This window comes from Helianthus annuus, chromosome 13 (assembly GCF_002127325.2).
Source record: "Helianthus annuus cultivar XRQ/B chromosome 13, HanXRQr2.0-SUNRISE, whole genome shotgun sequence".
Classification (NCBI taxonomy): domain Eukaryota; kingdom Viridiplantae; phylum Streptophyta; class Magnoliopsida; order Asterales; family Asteraceae; genus Helianthus; species Helianthus annuus.
The window spans coordinates 48,475,053-48,495,226 of NC_035445.2; positions in this window are offsets into that span (position 1 = coordinate 48,475,053).

The following is a 20,174-nucleotide window of genomic DNA, read 5'->3' on the forward strand; positions in this document are numbered from 1 at the left end:
TTAGATACACACATTCCTTAGTTTTGTGGTTATTTTTACCACAGATGGTGCAGCTTTCAGCAGGTACAATGACACTTGTTTTGTTTAGATCATGTGCTTTTAGATGAAAACGGTCTTTTGTTAGATGTTTCCTTTTTTCACAAAAATTGCAAAACAGGTTTTTAATCTTTTCTCTCTTCTTCCTTTTCTCAGATTCCTTTGCAATAGAGTTTTGAACCTCTGTTGGGATATCTTTGATAGGAATGACCCTTGTTTTTGGAGCTTTTACACCATCAGTGGTTGTGAAATCCATTGGTTTGAAGTTTTCCAGGATGTCACACTCATCAGACCATGTGGGTTTAAATTGATATTTCTCAATTTCCTCAAAAGTTGAGGATCCCACAGATCTTTCTAGAGTAATTTTGTTACCAAGTTTGTCAGTTATTTTAACCTCTTGGTCATTCTTGTTGGTTGGTTGGTGTTATTTCAGTTGAACCAGCTTGTTTTTCAGCAGTGTTTACAAGATCATCATACTTTCTATGTCCTATACCAAACTTGACATTGCTTTCAAGCTGTTTTGCAAGCATAACCTCATACCCTTTACAAGATTCCACCCATCTTTCACAAGTGATCTGGGTGGACTCCAACTCCTTTTTGCAAACTTAGTATTTTTCTACCATAGTTTGGAATTGAGTTTTGGTTATACTTTGCTCTTCTTTGAGACTGCTGATCTCTTTATCTTTTTCAGCCAATTTGTTTCTAAGTTCTTTTAATGACTTTTCAAATTTGACTTCATCAGACAAGAGTTTATCCCTAAGGTTTTCATTTACCTCTTTAATGTTAGCAAATGCAATAATACATTTGTCTGAACACAGTTTTTCAAGAACTTGAGGTGATACCTTGGCAGCAGCCATCATGGCACAATCACATTGGTGATCACTTTCTCCATCAGCTCTAACTTCTTCCTCACCAGTTTTCTTCTTTTCCTCTTTCTCTTTGTCTTCCTTGGACCAGGGGTCAGACAGTGGTTCAATCAGGGTTTCTGAATTTTCTCCCAGCAGTAGTTCACCAGCAACTGCAGTAACCACTGCTTCAGCAACTTCATCCACTGTTTCAGCACTTAGCTGTTCACCTTCAGTTTCAACCCCTACTGGTATTGACTCTAACGCCATCAAGCAAAATTCATCATGAAAATTATCATTAGAAGCAAAGAGTGCAAAATTTTCGTCACCAAGCTCATCAGGCATGTTGCTCCAGCCAACAAAGCCTTGGGTAAAGAAGCTTTATTGATCTGGTTGTACAACTGTTGGAGCAGCTTGTTGAGGTGCAGCAGGTTGCACTTGTGCTTGAGGGACAGGGGCTTGAACATACTGAATTTGTGGAACAGTGGTTTGAACATAATGCACAGGCACAGGGATTGCAGCATAGTGAGCAGTGTTAACATGTGCTGCAGGGGTATATTGGGTATATTGCACAGTGCTTTGATGTTGTGATCTAGGGTTTGAGCTGGGATGAGTTATTATTGGACCAGTGGTTTGACTCCTGCATTCCCTAGCAAAATGACCTAGCCTATTGCACTTGTAACATTTCAGTTTTGATTTATCCAACCCCACCCTCAAATTCCCATGAAGTCCAGGGAATTTTCTCCCTGTTCTTTTGTAGAATTTGCTAGTTCCAACACTAAGCAAAGCTAATTAATGCAAGATGTCCATCTCTTCTAAGTCCGTGGGATCAAAGTGTTGCAAATCATTGAGTTCAAAGCACAAGTTATCTAACATCTGGTTTTCACAATTTGCAGTGAAAGCATAATTTGCAGAGTGAGAATCAGAGTTGTTAAAATTTCCACCAGCAGTTATGTCAATAAAATGATCATAACTCTGATCCTTACTACTGCTACCAGATTCTTCCTGACCAAAAAGAGCTGTGCTGCCAAATGAATAGTCATCAGCAACTTTACCAGACTCTTGCAACTTCCTTTTCTGGTTTAACTCCCTTTCATAGGTCAGGAGTCTACCATGGAGTTGGGTCAGGGTCAGATCTTTGAACTCAGCTGAATTTCTAGTGACAAAAGCAATTGTGTCCCATTTTTCAGGTAGTGATCTAAGAAACCTGCTATTTTGAGTTGCATTCGGAAATGTAACTTTAACAAGCCTTAGTTCACTAATGAGACAGCTAAAACGTTCAAATTGTTGGGTTAATGATTCACCCTTGATGTGACAAAATGTTTCATACTGCTGATTCAGAATTTCCCTGTTATTTTCAATAACCTCTTCCGTTCCCCCAAATTGTTCCTTCAATGCATCCCATAATTCTTTGGCACTGTTACAATGTAACAGCCCAGCATAGATTTCATTTGGTAATGCAGATGCTATGATGCTAAATGCTTTGGCATCGAGTTCGAACTTTTGAAAGTCAGTTTCAGTATAGTTTTCAGCTGGTTTATGTACTAACTTCTTAGCATCCTCAGCACTTGGCACCATAGGAACATGAGGACCAAAAACAACAGACCTCCAACATCCAGTGTTCTGTTCAGCAAGGATGTGACCCATTCTTCTCTCCCAGATGTTGTATTCGTTACATTTAAGCATGGGTGGTTTGAAAAGAGAGCCAATGTTATTTTTATCATCTTGTGATTGTGACGTCAGCCTGGTTGTTTTACAGGCACTGATTAATCAACTTTAATGGTGATTAAACCTTGCTCTATTTTAAAACGAAATGAACAAACTATCAGTATCAACAATTGCGAGCTGAACTATTTATGCCAAAATGATTGTTAAATTAAATTTGACTATCCAAGCTCTAATACCAATTGTTAGGATCTGAGTTTGGTTTTGATTGTGTTTTACGTTTGAATAAAGATGAAGATGAATGAGTTGTGCAGCGGAATTTAAATGGAAGCAAACTTTTCACAATCAAATAGGAGAAATGCTTTTAACATACAAGTTTAACATTGAACCGAATGATTGAATTTAATTTCAACAACGATTACAATTTTGCAAGTATGCAACAAACTCCCCCTCAGCCTGAGCTCACAGTATTTGTTCGTACAGGAAGAAGATAGTGAAAGAGCTAATAGAACAGTACAGAGCACTGTTCTATTTATAGGCACGAGCAAACCACTGAAGCATCTAAGCTGACGTCACCATGAAAGTGACATCTAACCTCCTAACAAACTCTAACCTCTGACCTATACAACCTCTGCTATGCTAACTACTGATATTACAATACATTACATAAAGTAAACAAAACTACTGCTGCATCCTTCCACTACTGTGAACCCAGCAGTATTTGTCATGATCAGCAGTGCTTGACTCAAGGCAGTAGATTGGGCAGCAGGGCTTTAGTTCTTCATCAGTCTTTGCCTTGATCAGCAATTTGCATGATCAGTAGATAGGAGGTCAGCAGATATTGAAACCATTTTCATGGGGAGAGACTTGTATGCATAACATCTGCTTATTCTGGATCCACTGCTCTGATCCAGTTTTGGCTTTAATTATCTGTTCCTTTGGTAGGGTTCAATCCCAACAGAAGGCTATCCGATCGGACGGCAATCCGTTCGACGTTCAGATCTTTGAAAAGTTGAAATAAAAGTTTAAGTGTGAAACCAAGTGCACTCCAATGGGATTGCGGTTCAATAGATGGCAATCCGATTGGACGACAATCCGTCCCGTGACCGGATCGTGTTGCTAACTTGAAAATTTGTTAAGTTTTGCGGTATGCTCGAGACGATATCACAACGTATTAAACTATGGAAACCCCATCAGGACCCAAGTGATCCAATCGAACAGGAATCACCCTTGTCCGATCAGTTACTGTTCGAGACGGTGGTTCATGTTTAACTCGAAATCAGTTGTCTCTTAGATAGAATTCAGATCTTGAACCAACACATCACTAAGAAAGAGTAGAAGATCAGAACGAGCTCCAATTCTATCGATTTTGAGTGCATTGAGTGTAAAAGAGTTGAAAGAAAGTTGAAAACTATCTTTCAATCCTTTTAACCATAAATATGTGTAGATCTAGGAAAAAATATTGTTGATTCATGTGGCCTTCAGATCTAAGTTGTTCTTGGTGGAATGAGGCCAACACTTGAAGCTCATAAGAACTCCATGATTACATCACCCTAGAACACCTCAAATCCGTTGATTTCACGGTTAAAAGTTAAGATTCAAAGGTGAAAAAGATGAAGGAGTGTGTATAGATCATAGAAGTATAGAATTTAGGTTGAAAACTTACAAGAATCGCGAGAAATCAAGAGAAAGGAGGTCTGAATGCGGCTGGTCGAGTGGAGGAGCTGTCACATCACAAATGATGTGATAGGAGGGTATTTATAGGGTTTCCAAAAGAGGAAAGTGCACAAGGGTCAGATGGCGCCTTGATCAGATGGCAATCCGATCGGTTGGCCACTCGATCGGTTGGCCATTCGATCCAAGGGTCCGGCGTGTTGAGTTTTGTCGTTTCAATTCGCGTGTTGAGCATTGCCATGCGTTTCGAGCGAGCGATGCGATAGATTAATAATAAATACACAAATACTATATCTAACATACAATCATCCTAAGTAACTTGCATTTAGCATTTGCGACTCGATTGCGATAGAGTTGCGATTACGTTTCGATTGATCAACACAACATAAACATAAATAAACATGCACAAGTAACACATAAATGGCGCACACACACGTAAAACAATATTCAGAATGCATAGATCGAGTTGCGAATGCGATTGCGATGCGTTAAGCGATAAAGCGATAAAACATGCGATAAGCATCGATTAAACCTCGATTATTCACAGATACTCCACATAATACAACTAAAGTAAATAAAATAAAATTTCAATTACAAGTCAAAGAAGTCAAAACAGTAGTTGAGCAAGGAGTGACAGATCGCAATTAGCAATTTTTTCTTCCTTTGACTTTAATCTTGACTTTGACATTGACTTTCGAAACACGGGGTGTTACGCCAATGCTAGTTATTCTCCATCAAGATTTCGCTATTGTTATTCTCATTCTCACCTTTTTGAATCTAAAGGCCTACAACTTATCTTCTGTTTATGTTGTTAAAGTGCAATAAGTCCTCTTCTCCAAGATTTGATGTTCCCGGCCTGACCGTTTATCTCACCAATTTCCCGGTTTTACCGCCGGCCACCGGTCCAGCTGGCCGGTCACCCTCAAAACGATTTCGACACCCCAACCAGACCATTAACGCCTGCGGTTCCCAGTCGGGCCAGTCCGACCGGTCGGTCCGGTCCGGCCCTCAAAACACTGGTATTTTTAACTCAAGTTTATGTATTTTTAACTTTTTTATTGAAATGGATTGAATAAAAAATGTTACATGAACATAACCCATTATCCAAGTGTATTCAAACTTTCAAAGGTGAGTATTTTTAACTCGACTTTATGTATTTTTAACTTCTAGTGTATTCAAACTATGGTATGTGATCATCTTTCATATCAACATCTCATTTCATTATCTCTCTCATTCACTATCTAAAGATGTAGTCACCATCACTTCCATTATCCATCCCCTTCCCATCCTCTGTCCTCCGTGGGCTCGTGAAGATCGTGGAGATCCCCACGAAGGCCATAACCATGATCAAGGGGTGATACGTGGTCGAATAACGGTGATCGTAATTGCATAACTTGATGTTTTTACATGGGTTTTAATTCCGAATATCCTACTTTTAGTTAAAATTCTGTTTTGCAGGTTTAATGAAGTTTAAGGTGCTTTTTGGGAGCTTTACGAGTCATCGAGACGAAAAACGACCACTGGGATGCAAAACGGGTCAACCAGGAGCAAGGAAATGGAAAAACAGGAATTCCAGGTTGCAAGCATCGTCGCCGACGGGGTCTTAGGCCGTCGGCGACGCGTCAAATGCCTGTCGGCTCAGTTGGTCCGTATCCAGGAGGTTAAGGCGTCGGATGAATTCCAAATTTTTAAAGGGCGCCGTCGGCGACGGCCCTTAGTTTTCTCGAACGCGAAATTTAGTTGTTTGGGTTGTTGGAACGACTTAAAAGAGGTTTTGACCGACCAAAACGGGAGTTACACTTGTTCTTGAGTTTGAAATCAGTTTTGGAGCCATTATTCACCATCATCTTCAATCTCTAACATCATCAATCATCCGAATCAACCGAACAATCATCGAATTCATCATCATCTCCATCTTTCAAACCCTAACCATTCCACCATCCATTCAATTCCACCATTACCAAACCCTAATCACCATTCCATCATTCTCCAAGCTTCAAGATGATCAAGATCAAGCTTCCAACATCCGGTGATCAAGTCCTTTCGATCATGCGTGGCTAATTTCTTGGAGGTTTCACCCCGGTGTAGACTTATGTAAGATTTAGGTTTTATTATGTGTTGATGTTTGGTTTGTGACAAATTGAATTGCATTTGAATCTTTAGATAATTGTCCTACGTTTGTATTGAATTTACGAATTGTCGAGTGAATGATTAAATTTGACTTTGTGAAACGAATACACGTATTTGAAGGGTATTAGTCCTTCAATAGTGATGCACAAGATCATCACTGATGACACCATAACACCCGCCCGTGATGTACAAAGAAGGTTGAATCCAAACATGAGGGAAGTTGTTAAAAAGGAGGTGCTAAAATGGCTCGATGCGGGAAATGTGTGTGTTTTTGTCACATGAGTACAAAATCAAGCAAATACCATGGCGGTTGATCACATTTGGCCACACTTTTCAAGTGTGGCTAGTAAATGCCACATTTTTTTTAAAGTGTGGCTAAAAGTTTTGAATTATTATACAATGGTCACATGAATAAATAAAAAGTGTGGCTAAAAGTAGGCTAGAAGGTTTTGAAAATCATTAATGACCTTTAGCCACACATTTATTTGAAAGTGTGGCATCACGATTTTTGAAAAAGTGTGACCATAGGTCATATTTGGTGTAGTGCACAAGAACGTAATAATATAATGATTATATTGATGATATGACAGAATACAGAACTTTGAATCACCTTGATCACTTTCTCTATCTAGAATCTCTCTCTAAGCTTCAAAGCTCCAAGAATGACAAATGGCAAAAGTTTCAAAAACTAAACATAAGGTTCCTATTTATAGGCCATGGCAATAAGGAAAGTTTCCTTATTTACAATAATGCCATTCCCCTATATTTACAATATAAAACCTTGTTTTGTTCAGTTTTCTGCTACGATTCGGATTGACGGAGGCGATAGACATTCGTGCACTCACAGAGTGTGTGTTGAATATTATATAGATGAGAGTTAGATTCCAACACATGAGATTTTGAGCTTAGAAGTGGTACGTACGGACGAGATTTATCTGCACGGATGAGTCATGCATATAAATAGGTTCATGTGTTAGAATTTGTTAAGTTTTGGAGTTCCTAGAGGGGAAATGCTGGAGAAAACAACTTGTAAATGATATATACTCTTTCGGTATGAATGAAGCATTCAACTTATGAAAGATTTCTGCTTCTATTATATTGTTAATGACATTCTACTGAATTAGTTCTTTTCTACCCAAACTTCCGTCTAATCCCGCCGGATCCTGGACTCTCACAAACTCTAGATTCAAAGATCTGGTTACTACCGGTTGGGAAGGAGTCACAACCGTGGTGGTCACCAAGTTCCTTCATTGACTTTCTAACGTTAAGACGGTGTTGGTTATTACAAGTATCATATTCTGATCACTTGCTATGGTAATATGTTCTAAGATGATGGTCCCACAGATGGCGCCAATGAAGAAACGTAAACCTGATAGGTGGATCTCCAATGAATGACTTCAACGACAATGATCCGAATTACGATTTGCAAAACAAGACATTGTTAGGACTCGTTACAGGAATGTGGGTATTCCTGTAACCACCCTCCGGCGTGAGAATAAGTCTCAATTTAAGGGAGTAAAGTATTAGATAGAGAGAGAGAGAGAGGGAGAGTTGAGAGTAGATGAAACTTACCTTGAGTTTTGCCTTCTACTTATATTGTTCGGTGGTTTTATGGTTTCCCTTTTTTTAGGAATTAGGGTTACATTGGGTTCAGGCCCGTATCTAGGAGATCATGCAGATCTTCCTAGTTTGATGGAGATTTGACAAATATTGTTGTATCTGTACTTTTCGTGCGAACATTCTAGAATAATAATAATAATAATAATAATAATAATAATAATAATAATAATAATGATGATGATAATAATATGATATTATTAAAATATAGGTTTGACCGGTCTGGGTTAACCAAATCGGGTCATACCTAATCTACGATTATACTGCTAATTCTCATGGACAATTAAATAATAATGTTGTTATTATATAATATTATTTTTATTTTGTTAATTTCTGTTTTCATCACTTATACTTTCAATAATATGTGCTTAACCCACTTAGTTGTCATTTAAGTGAATTTTCCTCTAATAACCTACGTTCAGTAACTATTTTAAAAAAGATTGAACATGCCAGTGATATTATTTTTTTCTCGACCTTTCGGTATAAATTTTGTTAAAAATGAATTGTATATAGTATCGTAGGCTATAGTGATTGATGCTACTAGTCCCGATATCGTGACGAAACAAATTGATATCGAAACTGGTATCGGTATCAGGTGATATTGGAATTGACACTCTCTTTTTAGACATATCACAATTTTATTTATTTTTTGCTTTCTATTTTAGTTATTATATCAAATGCGAGTACTGTATCACTACCATAACAAACCAAATTAATACAAATTGAAATTGAATTTCCGTCGCATAAAAACAAATCCAACTAGTGTTACATACTTTGTAAATAATTAGTTGATGCCCCGTCCGCGTTGCGGGGCGATGGCCGAATAATTCTCAATCAATTAAAAAAAGACTACTATAATTTTGCTAGAAAAAAAACAAAAACGATGATAAGACCATAATTTTGGGCTCAAGGCAAAATTGTAATTTTCCAGGACTAATGAGCCAGTGTTAGGCAGCTCCTTGACACATAAAAAAAATTAAATCGAGTAAACCAATTAAAACAAAAAACCTTTATAGTTTTGCTAAAAAAACTAAAACGATGGGAAAAACGTAATTTTTAACTGAGGGCGAAATCATAATTTTAATTCAGGGATAAATCGTCAATTAAATGGACCAATGGAGGAGTGCCAAGAAGCTGCCGGCATGACTGTAATTTTACACTGGGGGAAAAATTGTAATTTCACCAGGAAAACAAACAAAAACGATGGGCAAAATGTAAATTAAGTTGAGGGCAAAATCGTAACTTGGCTGTGATAAAAAAAAACTAATGACAAAATTATACATTTATACGAGGCAAAATCGTAATTTTGAACTGAGGGCAAAATTTGAATTTTTAGCTGGAAGCAAAGGCGTAAATTTATTTTTAAGTGGGGGTAAAAACATAATTTTGAACTGATGGCAAAATCGTAATTTTAAGGGAAAAAACTAATGGCAAAAGTGTAAATTGAAACGGGGCAAAATCGTAATTTTTAACCGGGGGCAAAATTGAAATATTTAGCTGGGAGCAAAAGCGTAAATTTATTTTTAAGTAGGGGCAAAAACATATTTTAAACTGATAACAAAATTGTAATTTTAAAGCGGAATAAAATTGTAAATTTCTTAGACCAACGGAAGAGAGTGTTCCCTTTGCCGCTCATTTAGCCCAATAAAAGGGAAGCACTATTCCCCTCATGGGCTTTGTAGATATTGAATATTGAATGAATGAATACAAAGCTACATTAGACCGGTGGGTATGGGGATCGGCACAGGGTCGTCCCCCCCCCCCCCCCCCGTTTAGGTCAGTCACACACCGCCCCCTAGGGGCCGTCCTCGGCACTTTCGTCACAATTGTAATGTGACACTCGGAGGTTTTTCCGAACGATCACCTTGTAATATTTTGTGTATATAAATATTATTAAGTGAAAACGTGACCTTTGTGCATGATATGTGATGTATGTATGTATTATATATATATATGAGAGCCGAAACCACGACCCGAGACCATGACTCGCAACCGGGCGGTTGCGAGTGGGCCACTCGGTCTCGAGTGGGCCGTTGAGCCGAAACCGGTTGGGCCGAAACCCCCAAGCCCAACTCGTGACCCCTTGTATAAATCCCACCCTTTTCCCCACTTGCTTCATTTTACACACCAACACTTCTTCTAATCTCTCTCACTAGAAAACCCTCTACAAACACCACTTTCCTTCTCCTTGATCTCGGTTCAAGCTTGGAACAAATCGGACAAGACACTCGGTCAAGACCATCACTCGGACACTTCATCTTCTCTCATTTTCTTCCTTTCTTTCGGCTCATCCTCCTTCTTCACAACCGGTTAGTGTTGTTACTATGTGCATAAGATTTATGTATATTGTGTGAACTAGAAGATGGTTAGTTAAAAAAATTGTTGCACATGATTTTTGGATAACTTGTGAAGTTGGATTATGTGTGTTAAACTTTGTGTATGAAAAATTGCTAAACATGTTTACAATAACTAGAAATGCTAGTTTACTAGTGTTCATAGCCAAACATATGATGCTTTAAAGTTTCTTGCAAAAATGATGATTGTTAAACATAAGTTTCGGATATATGATGTATGATTTCTTATTTTGCATCATGATCTTGTCAAAATATGTGATTTTTGGTTCATAAAATGTATGATTTGTTATGGTGAAAACCCTAGAAAAATATGAATATAGGATGAACTTGTTGAATGTGGGTTTGAAGATTCAAAAATGGCAAAGTTTGATCTATCTTTACTAGTATTCAGATTAGGAAAAAGTGTTAGTGAAACCTTATTGGTAGTTTCCTAATCTGGGCCTGAATTCTTGGTACAATTTGGTCTGTCATATCTGCATCATCACGTGTACATGAAAGTGACAGATTACGACTCGCAACGACGGCATTACGACTCGCAACCACAGCATTTCGACTCGAAACCACACCGTTGCGACTCGCAACCAAAGCATGACAAGTCGAAACCACGTGATTGCGACTCGAGACTACGTCGGTTGCGACTCGCAACCACAGCATGATGACTCGAGACCACGGTTACGACTCGCAACCACAGCGTGACAAGTCGAAACCACCTGGTTGCGACTCGAGACCAGCTGGTTGCGAGTGGGCTGTTCATTTTGGTTACTGGGCCCATATGTGTTTAACTTGGACTATCTGTTGACTGGATTATGTGTTGCTGTTGACTGCTTAATTACTTAGGCCGGCCCAGTAACCCACTGTTTACTTATATGCTTGATACGTGTTAGTTACGTGCCTATGTGTTCTACGTGAATGCTTGTACACCGAACCTGACCTATACCGGTAACCATGTTAGGACGTGGTGACCAACGTGATTGACAAGTAACCTAAACCTACCGAGCAACCCAAGGTGAGTTCACAACTTAAAAGCATGCGTCCCGGTGGTTTGGGACACGAGACTAACAACCCTATCCCCTGGTACAAGGGGGTACCATCTACATACCTTCCCTAGTTATTGGGAACAAAACTTACTTTTCCTTCCCGGGTATTGGGAAACCTTTTGGTTAATTACTGTTTATACGGATTGCAACTAACGGCACTAAACGAAACTCTATCACTCAAGTCCCTACTACAAATACCGATTAGTCGCCGGGTTAGGCGAGCGGGTTATTAGTTGATAGCGCTATTTAGGTGTTTACCAGCCTCACACCGTGCCCTGGTTTGGGACGGTCGTGAACTAATGTACTCAGAAATCCGTCAATGATGATAGAACATTGACATCGGGGCATCCTGCGGATACGCAACGGTTACCTAGTGTTCGGTATTGGAAAAAAACAGTTTAGTCGCTAACTTTTGGGGTAGCTCCCCAGGGCATGTATAAACGGATAAATTAACCGGTGAAACAAAGTTTTTGGAAATTAAAACTGGACAACTAGTGAACTCACTCAGCATTATTGTTGACCCCTTACTGCATGCTTTGCAGGTAACCAGTGACGAAGGAGCTTGCAGCTTGGGAACGTGTAGTGTCTGTTCACCCTTGTGTTGGGTGTTACCTTATTTTGAATCATGAACTTTGTTTTAAACTACCTTACTTATGCTTCCGCTACTTATTACTGTTTTGAACTTAAAACTTTAAACTCTGAACTTAATATTTGCTAAGCTTATGAATAGTAAGTATTACTTTTGTTATCAACTTAAGTATTCGGTATAATTGGTGGCTGGATCCTGGTCAGTCACGCCCTCGAAGCGGGTGTTATCCGCAGGTGGAATTTGGGGGTGTGACAGATTGGTATCAGAGCCATTGGTTATAGTGAACTTGGTTTTAAAAAGGGGAAAATCTTTTTGGAGAAAACCAGACTATAACCCGTGACTCGCGACGACACTACACTCCAAGTGCAAGGCTCAACACTTTTGACCTCATAGCTCGGACCAGTGTTTACTTGTTTGCTTTATGTTTCCTGTTATGATATACGTACTAGTGTGCCTAAACTAGATAGATACACCTCTCTCTTCTATCTCATTCTCGCTACACTACGACATCACACTCATATTGTGTTTTCTGGTTATGAAGACAATGAGTGGACGTGGAAGAGGAAACATCAACATGACGCAGGCTCAGTTTACTAACCTGCTCAACACAGTGGCTGCAGCTTTTGCAGCTCACCCTATAGGTAAGCTCGTTGTTTTAGGATGTTTAGATCCTACCGCCACATCGACTTTTCGCCTCTAAACCTATACGCTTCGCTTCTCACGAACAGGTCAGCATGCACCTGCGCAACCACCAGTGTGTACTTTCAAAACTTTCATGGATTGCAAGCCTCTCCCTTTCAACGGCACTGAGGGTGCCATAGGTCTTCTGCATTGGATTGAGAAAATTGAAGCTGTTTTTGCTGTTTGCGAGTGTCCCCCTGCGAACTGGGTGAAGTTTGCTACTGCTACGCTTGAAGGAAGCGCGCTTTCTTGGTGGAAGGCGCAGATTCAGATGTTTGGGTTGGAAACTGCAAATGCTACGGCATGGGAGGATTTCAAGGATATGATTAAGGAGGAATACTGTCACCGGGATGACATCCACAAGCTTGAGAATGAGTACTATGAGCTCAAGATGGTTGGGTCGGAAATTGAAACTTACACCAAGCTGTCTAATGACTATGCCGCTCTTTGCCCAAACATGTCACGACCAATGTACCGAAGGATCGAACTGTATATCAAAGGTTTGGCTCCAGAGATTCGAAGCCATGTCACTTCAGCCAACCACACTACCATTCAGCCGATCGTTCGACTTGCTCACAAACTCACTGATCAGGCTGTGGAAGAGGGCAGGTTGCCCAAAAGGGTCAATGCTACCGTCGGAACTTCTAGTGACAGCAAGCGTAAGTGGGAAGGAAGTCAAAGCAAGGATGCTAACCCCACTCAGGCCCCAGCACAGCAAAGGAAAACTGAAAACAACAAGGGCGCTCAACAACAGGGTGGCTATCGTGGAAACCACCCCAAGTGCAACAAGTGCAATCGACATCACAGCGGGCAGTGTGTGAAGGGCCAGTGTCAGCGATGTAACAAAATGGGGCATGAGGCCAAGGATTGTAGAAGTCAGTTCCCAGCTAGACAGAACCAGCAGCAACCCCAACAGCAACAGCAGCAGGGAAACAACCGGGCATGTTTTAAGTGTGGAGCTGAGGGGCACTTTAAGAAGGATTGCCCTGAACTGAATCAGAACCGCAACAATAATCAGGGAGCTGGGAACAACAATCAGAACAACAATGCTGGGAATGGTGCTAGAGGAAGAGCTTTTGTGATTGGAGCTGGAGAAGCAAGGAATGACCCCAATGTTGTGACGGGTAAGTTCCTACTCGATGATCGTTATGTTTCTGTGTTATTTGATTCCGGTGCCGATGCTAGTTATGTATCCCTACGTATTAGTAAGAAGCTTAAGCGTCCGCTTTCGTTACTAAGTTCTCCTCATACCGTCGAGTTAGCTAATGGTAGAAACATCGAGGCCTCACACGTTGTCAAAGGCTGCAAACTAGAGTTGTCTGGTCAGACATTTACTATCGATCTTTTCCCTGTTACTCTCGGAAGCTTCGACGTCGTTATTGGTATGGATTGGTTATCCAAGCATCGCGCTGAGATCCTCTGTCAAGAGAAAGCAGTTCGTATTCCTCGCCTTTCTGGCAAACCCCTCATTGTACAAGGTGGCAAAAGTGGAGAAATCTCCGGCATTATCTCGTTCTTGAAGGCCCAGAAGTGTTTACGAAAAGGGCACACCGCTATTTTAGCACTTGTTACCAACACGCAGGAAAAGGAAAAGAGGATTGAAGATTTTCCAGTAGTGCGTGACTACCCCGAGGTATTTCCTGAGGAACTACCTGGACTCCCTCCCCATCGTCAGGTCGAATTCCAGATCGAGCTAGCTCCCGGAGCAGCGCCTATAGCTCGTGCGCCTTATCGACTAGCCCCCGCAGAATTGAAGGAACTCTCTACTCAACTACAGGAACTTTTGGATAAAGGATTTATCCGTCCTAGTTCATCACCCTGGGGAGCACCGGTACTCTTTGTTAAGAAGAAGGATGGCACGTTCCGAATGTGTATTGACTATCGTGAGCTGAACAAGGTTACCATCAAGAATCGTTACCCTCTCCCTCGAATCGACGACCTATTCGATCAGTTGCAAGGATCGAGCTACTATTCCAAGATTGACCTGCGATCAGGCTACCATCAGTTAAGGGTCCGTAGTGAAGATATTTCCAAGACTGCATTCAGAACTCGTTATGGTCATTATGAATTCCTCGTTATGCCCTTTGGAATGACCAATGCCCCTGCAGTGTTCATGGACCTCATGAACCGGGTATGCAAACCCTACCTCGACAAGTTCGTGATTGTGTTTATAGACGACATCTTGATCTACTCGAAAAGTCAGGAAGAGCATGAACAGCACCTACGCCTTATCCTCGAACTCCTTCGCAATGAGCAACTGTACGCCAAATTCTCGAAATGTGACTTCTGGCTTCGAGAAGTCCATTTCCTTGGGCACGTGGTTAACAAGGATGGAATCCACGTCGACCCAGCTAAGATCGACTCTATAAAGAATTGGCCTACCCCTAAGACTCCGACCGAAGTTCGCCAATTCTTGGGATTGGCAGGTTACTACCGCAGATTTATTCAGGGATTCTCAAAGATCGCTCAACCCCTCACTACACTCACTCAGAAAGGCGTCACCTACAAGTGGAATGAAGCTCAGGAAACCGCGTTTCAGAAACTTAAAGATAACCTCTGCAGTGCTCCTATTCTCTCGTTACCTGAAGGAACGGACGGCTTTGTGGTGTACTGTGATGCGTCTATTCATGGACTCGGTTGCGTGTTGATGCAACGCGAGAAAGTTATTGCCTATGCATCCCGACAACTCAAGACACATGAAAGGAACTACACAACGCATGACTTGGAACTAGGAGCGGTGATATTTGCGCTTAAGATATGGAGACATTACCTGTACGGTACCAAGTGCACCATTTACACCGATCACAGGAGTCTCGAGCATATCTTTAAGCAGAAAGAATTAAACATGCGACAACGTCGATGGATTGAACTTCTGAATGATTATGAATGCGCCATCAAGTACCATCCGGGCAAGGCCAATGTTGTGGCAGACGCCCTCAGCCGGAAAGACACTGTACCAAAGCGCGTGCGAGCGTTACAACTTACCATTCAGTCTAGTCTCCCTACCCAGATTCGAAATGCTCAGATTGAAGCTCTGAAACCGGAAAACATCAGGGCTGAGTCCCTGCGAGGATCGAGACAGCAACTAGAACAGAAAGAGGACGGCGCCTACTATGTGGCAGGGCGCATTTGGGTCCCACTTTACGGGGATTTACGAGAGCTTGTGATGGACGAAGCCCATAAGTCCCGTTATTCAGTACATCCTGGTTCAGATAAGATGTACCACGACTTAAGGACCACATACTGGTGGCCTGGCATGAAAGCCCACATAGCAGCCTACGTTGGCAAATGTTTGACCTGCGCAAGAGTCAAGATCGAGTATCAGAAACCAGCAGGCCTACTACAGCAACCCGAAATCCCGAAATGGAAATGGGAACAGATTTCCATGGATTTTGTTACAGGGCTACCTAGATCTCAACGCGGGAATGATACTATTTGGGTGATAGTAGATCGATTGACTAAGTCTGCACACTTTTTGGCCATTAAGGAAACGGACAAGTTTTCTACCTTGGCAGAAATCTATTTAAAGGAAGTAGTCTCCAGGCACGGGGTGCCAATTTCTATTATTTCCGACCGAGACGCTCGTTTTACTTCCGAGTTGTGGCAAGCTATGCACAAATCATTTGGCTCACGTTTGGACATGAGCACCGCTTATCACCCGCAAACGGATGGGCAGTCTGAACGCACCATCCAAACCCTAGAAGACATGCTCAGAGCATGTGTGATCGATTTTGGCAAGAACTGGGAGAAACATCTACCGTTGGTGGAATTCTCCTACAACAACAGCTACCACACTAGCATTCGGGCAGCACCTTTTGAGGCATTGTACGGTCGTAAATGCCGATCACCTCTCTGCTGGGCGGAAGTTGGTGATAGTCAACTTACAGGCCCAGAACTGGTAGTAGATACAACGGAAAAGATTTCCCAGATCAGGCAACGCATGGCGGCAGCTCGTGACCGTCAGAAAAGCTACGCTGACAAGCGTAGAAAACCGTTAGAATTCCAGGTCGGGGACCGGGTTCTACTTAAAGTCTCACCCTGGAAGGGTGTGGTCCGTTTCGGTAAACGGGGCAAGCTGAATCCACGGTATGTTGGACCATTCGAAATTACCGAGAAAATCGGTAAGGTTGCTTATAGATTAAACCTGCCTGCAGAGCTGAGTGCAGTGCACAACGTTTTTCACGTATCTAACCTAAGGAAGTGTTTGTCGGATGAAACACTTGTGATTCCTTTTAAGGAACTGACGATTGATGAACAGCTACACTTTACTGAGGAACCGATTGAGATCATGGATCGAGAGATCAAAACCCTCAAACGTAGCCAGATACCCCTTGTACGAGTTCGTTGGAACTCACGGCGCGGCCCAGAGTTTACCTGGGAGCGGGAGGACCAGATGAAGTCCAAGTATCCCCAGTTGTTCCCAAACGAAAACCCCAGCACTGAAGCTACAACCGAATTTCGGGACGAAATTCCAAACTAACGGGGGGATGATGTGACACCCCGTTAAAACACGCTAGCTTGACAGTGGCTGCTTCAACTTTCGGGACGAAAGTTCTTAAAACTTGGGGATAATGTGACACTCGAGGTTTTTCCGAACGATCACCTTGTAATATTTTGTGTATATAAATATTATTAAGTGAAAACGTGACCTTTGTGCATGATATGTGATGTATGTATGTATTATATATATATATGAGAGCCGAAACCACGACCCGAGACCATGACTCGCAACCGGGCGGTTGCGAGTGGGCCACTCGGTCTCGAGTGGGCCGTTGAGCCGAAACCGGTTGGGCCGAAACCCCCAAGCCCAACTCGTGACCCCTTGTATAAATCCCACCCTTTTCCCCACTTGCTTCATTTTACACACCAACACTTCTTCTAATCTCTCTCACTAGAAAACCCTCTACAAACACCACTTTCCTTCTCCTTGATCTCGGTTCAAGCTTGGAACAAATCGGACAAGACACTCGGTCAAGACCATCACTCGGACACTTCATCTTCTCTCATTTTCTTCCTTTCTTTCGGCTCATCCTCCTTCTTCACAACCGGTTAGTGTTGTTACTATGTGCATAAGATTTATGTATATTGTGTGAACTAGAAGATGGTTAGTTAAAAAAATTGTTGCACATGATTTTTGGATAACTTGTGAAGTTGGATTATGTGTGTTAAACTTTGTGTATGAAAAATTGCTAAACATGTTTACAATAACTAGAAATGCTAGTTTACTAGTGTTCATAGCCAAACATATGATGCTTTAAAGTTTCTTGCAAAAATGATGATTGTTAAACATAAGTTTCGGATATATGATGTATGATTTCTTATTTTGCATCATGATCTTGTCAAAATATGTGATTTTTGGTTCATAAAATGTATGATTTGTTATGGTGAAAACCCTAGAAAAATATGAATATAGGATGAACTTGTTGAATGTGGGTTTGAAGATTCAAAAATGGCAAAGTTTGATCTATCTTTACTAGTATTCAGATTAGGAAAAAGTGTTAGTGAAACCTTATTGGTAGTTTCCTAATCTGGGCCTGAATTCTTGGTACAATTTGGTCTGTCATATCTGCATCATCACGTGTACATGAAAGTGACAGATTACGACTCGCAACGACGGCATTACGACTCGCAACCACAGCATTTCGACTCGAAACCACACCGTTGCGACTCGCAACCAAAGCATGACAAGTCGAAACCACGTGATTGCGACTCGAGACTACGTCGGTTGCGACTCGCAACCACAGCATGATGACTCGAGACCACGGTTACGACTCGCAACCACAGCGTGACAAGTCGAAACCACCTGGTTGCGACTCGAGACCAGCTGGTTGCGAGTGGGCTGTTCATTTTGGTTACTGGGCCCATATGTGTTTAACTTGGACTATCTGTTGACTGGATTATGTGTTGCTGTTGACTGCTTAATTACTTAGGCCGGCCCAGTAACCCACTGTTTACTTATATGCTTGATACGTGTTAGTTACGTGCCTATGTGTTCTACGTGAATGCTTGTACACCGAACCTGACCTATACCGGTAACCATGTTAGGACGTGGTGACCAACGTGATTGACAAGTAACCTAAACCTACCGAGCAACCCAAGGTGAGTTCACAACTTAAAAGCATGCGTCCCGGTGGTTTGGGACACGAGACTAACAACCCTATCCCCTGGTACAAGGGGGTACCATCTACATACCTTCCCTAGTTATTGGGAACAAAACTTACTTTTCCTTCCCGGGTATTGGGAAACCTTTTGGTTAATTACTGTTTATACGGATTGCAACTAACGGCACTAAACGAAACTCTATCACTCAAGTCCCTACTACAAATACCGATTAGTCGCCGGGTTAGGCGAGCGGGTTATTAGTTGATAGCGCTATTTAGGTGTTTACCAGCCTCACACCGTGCCCTGGTTTGGGACGGTCGTGAACTAATGTACTCAGAAATCCGTCAATGATGATAGAACATTGACATCGGGGCATCCTGCGGATACGCAACGGTTACCTAGTGTTCGGTATTGGAAAAACAGTTTAGTCGCTAACTTTTGGGGTAGCTCCCCAGGGCATGTATAAACGGATAAATTAACCGGTGAAACAAAGTTTTTGGAAATTAAAACTGGACAACTAGTGAACTCACTCAGCATTATTGTTGACCCCTTACTGCATGCTTTGCAGGTAACCAGTGACGAAGGAGCTTGCAGCTTGGGAACGTGTAGTGTCTGTTCACCCTTGTGTTGGGTGTTACCTTATTTTGAATCATGAACTTTGTTTTAAACTACCTTACTTATGCTTCCGCTACTTATTACTGTTTTGAACTTAAAACTTTAAACTCTGAACTTAATATTTGCTAAGCTTATGAATAGTAAGTATTACTTTTGTTATCAACTTAAGTATTCGGTATAATTGGTGGCTGGATCCTGGTCAGTCACGCCCTCGAAGCGGGTGTTATCCGCAGGTGGAATTTGGGGGTGTGACATGTAACGCCGGAGACGAGGCAAGCTGGTGGGTCCTCCATGTGCCTTCTCTCTCATCCTTTATATATATATATATATATATATATATATATATATATATATATATATATATATATATATATATATATATATATATATATATATATATATATATATATATTAATGGTGGGGTTGTCTTGGCTAGTCCCCACACCCTTGGGTAGTCCCCAAGAAGAGCACCCTCCTCCTGTGATTACGTGGCGCCTACGTGGCGGGTAGTCTCCAAAGAGACTATCCTCACCATACCCACCACTCTTAAAAAAAAGAGTTAATTACTGTTTTCGTCCCTGTGGTTTGTCAAAAATCACTATTTCAGTCCATTAGTTTAAAAATTGCGATTTCAGTCCCTGTGGTTTCACTTTCGTAACCATTTCAGTCCACATTCGTTAACCCCATCCATTTATTCTGTTAAGTACACGTGAATTGACCATAATGCCCTTATTAATAAAAACAAAAAAGATGTCTAAATGAGTTAATTACTGTTTTCATCCCTGTGGTTTGTCAAAAATTACTATTTTAGTCCATTAGTTTAAAAATC